Raw genomic sequence first — 3231 nt, forward strand, 5'->3', positions numbered from 1 at the left:
GAAAGTTCCTCCCTCAAAAACAAATTAATTTCGTTCGAGAAACTTTCTTCTCTCTCTCTCTCTCTCTCTCTCTCTCTCTCTCCTCTTTAAGGAGAAAGCACTTTACATTTTGAAACGCGGTCTCTTTGATAACGAGGAACGTAAATGTGGGTCATTGAAAAAGCCGATAAATTCTTTGAAAATTGTTCTTTTCGAAAAGCAGAAAAAAAAGATCGATCGCGTGCAGATCTGTCTCGATAATTGTCGAGAGACGTTACGGAATGATCGAGATAACGAATTTTCCTCCCTGCTATTCGGGATGTCTAAGAAGAAGTAGCAAAGGTGCACCGTGTTCAGGATATCGCACCTAGGAAAAGGCACACACATGGAAACGTAAAATAAGCGCGTGAAACACGAAGAGCGACGTTAGGAAGGTTTGGCCGGCCTAACATAAGGGCGAGCATGTGTATGCGTGCGTATGTGTGTATGTGTGTATACTCAGAGTAGCACTTGCGCGCAAACTTGGCGAAGCTCCGGGAAGCAATTTACATGGCAGCATCTCCTCTCCTCGCGATCCTACGTAGTAGGTGGACGTCAGCGAAGGGTACGAGACGGCATTGTAATTCAAGTAATGTAAGCTTTATGCAAAATACATGTTAGTTAGGAGTGCAGGAGATGGAGCCACCCTTCGCCGCTCTCTCACCTCCCTCTTTCAACCCTCTTTCGTCCCTCTGCCCCTCCTTACGTTCTCTCTCGATCCCTCTCCTCGAACATTTTCCATCTCCGTCGAAAGTTCCTCCGGGGTAAAGCTCCCTGCTGCTTGCCTGCCACTGGCTACTTCGCCCACACGTAGTCACACGTGCTCCACATCGACGTTATTTACATACGAGCATATCCGTGTATATATATATATATATATATATATATATATATATATATATATGTAGGTTCATGTATATATGTAGGTACACGTGACGCATGGAAAAGTGTGCGAGTCGTACGGAAAATGTGCGATCCTACGGAATTCTGTAAAGGTCCGCACGCACACGCCTTCGCGATCTCTTTTGCCTCTCGCTCTCTCTCTCTCTCTCTCTCTCTCTCTCTCTTTCTCTCTTTCTACCCTGCCCGACTCCTCCCGTCGACCACCCTTCGTCTTTTCTCCGTTTTCTCCCTTTCGTGTGCTTATATGCCCGCACTGTACCTAAACCTCCCTTGACCAAGGGCTGGACCAAGCATTGGCGTACTCGACCGATTTCACCTCGGTCTTTTACAGTATTTTTAGCCGATTGACAGATCGCGAAACAAGAGAAAAGTCTAGGTAGGTATGTCGATCCTCGCTTTGTAAATTACCGAATCGAAGATGGAAATAAGAGGGAAATAATTTTCTAGATACCATTCTGAATCTGAGGCATAATAAGTTCATTCAACCTCAATTACAACTTGTAGAAACAGTTTTCGATCTAACGAATTCATTATCGTTAATTTCCGTTCGACTCGAAATTTTCGATAACTTGGAACGAACGTTTTATAGCCTTATCCTCGGTCCAACTTTGGCTTGCGGCTCTTTACGCCAATGCGGGGGTGAGAAATGGCTAGGAGGGTGTTGGCCGGATGTAAAAGCGAAAGGGGTTGGTGGACCTCGTCCACGGCACACGCGAAAATTCTACGGCACCTCGCAGCGCCACCGAAAAACGCCACGAGGACACCCAGCCCCGGGAGAAGTTCGTAAATAATCTGAAAGGCGACGGCCCCTACCAAAAGGAAACCCCCTTTCTCCTACCTTACGCGATTCCAGAAAATCGATTCTCTAACTGCGTACGGTAAGGCGGAAAAAAGAGAAAAAAAGAGGCGTATGTAGAAACTGATTTTGGAAAATTTCAAATAAATACGATTAAAAGGAAAGAAAATAAAAAGATCATTTTCCAAATCTTCACCAACACTGGTCCTGACAATTATCTAAAGATCTAATCGTCTAATAGTATCATTGTAGAGGCAGGCGCATAAACATAAACATGAAAAAAAAACATCAATATAAAGGATAAGCGAAGAACGACTTGGTCAAAAGTTTTTACGATCGAGTGCAAACTCGTGCCTCTGTAACGTTTAGAAAAGGACGCGATTATTAGGAGAATATTTGATCGATCGATGAAGTTTTCCAGGAACGACCCCTCGTACGTCCCAAGATCCCGCGTATATAATTTGCATGGATGGGAAAGACGAAGGTGGTAACGATGGCGTTGAGCTTAAACCGAGTTTTCAGCTCAAGATCATTGCGAAGTACTTTCGTTGCAAAAGGAGAAGGATGTGATGCTCGGCCGTGCGAGAGAGAACGTGGCAACCACCCCATGGGGGATGTTGAACCGTTCGAGAGATGAGCTACGGCCAGTTCTGACCCCCTCGGCGAGCAGAAATTACCCCCTTATCTTCCAGCGGCAAGGCCGACGCCATACACTGAATCCTAATGGCCAATCTCGAGATTAACGTGCAGCAAATACGTCTCCACATTCGTTTCAGGCTTTCGCCGATTCGAAATCGTACATATACGAAGAATAAGATCGTAAATAAGTTCCATCGAGTTAAATGACACTGAATAAAATACGCTGGAAAAAAGAAGCTCGAGGGATAAGCCGAAAATTTGGGCGAAGCGACGATCGATGCGGAAACGAGGAAGGCAAGGATATAGCGCGCGCATGTGTGTGTGTGTGCGTGTGTGCGTGCGTGCGTGCGCGCGCGAGATATGTGAGAGAGAGAGAGAGAGAGAGAGAGAGAGAGAGAGAGTGAGAGAGAGAGCCGAAATCCGGCCCTAGGACGGACACGAAGCGGATATTCCGTGACGCGAAGATTAAAGCTCGCGTGTAGCCGCGAGCGTAGACGTATCCAAGCGCACATTTAAGCGAACGAACGTAGAGAGTCGTAGCAAACACATGCACGAAAGTGACACTAGCGCACACTCGTGCACGCCAACGCGCGTAGAATGTAATTAAGATAAATTAGCGTTAAGGGGAATCGGGCTGAAGCTCCGAGGGTGGAGGAATGCGAAAGGGTGGACGAGAAAACGTAGATGTATGCGTACGCTTGTAGGAGTCATCTGCGAGGAGAGAAGCCGACGTAGAAAAGGAAACGGGAGGAAGGGTGCTTTGCGAGGGAGATTTGCGAGGGCGGCTTCGTCGAGGGATGCCGGAGATAGGAAGAGGAGAAGGAGGCGGTGAGGGGAGGGCAATGGGAAGGAGGCATGCACGTACCGAAGTTGGC

Source organism: Vespa crabro, chromosome 23, assembly GCF_910589235.1.
Source record: "Vespa crabro chromosome 23, iyVesCrab1.2, whole genome shotgun sequence".
In the NCBI taxonomy this organism is placed as follows: Eukaryota; Metazoa; Arthropoda; class Insecta; order Hymenoptera; family Vespidae; genus Vespa; species Vespa crabro.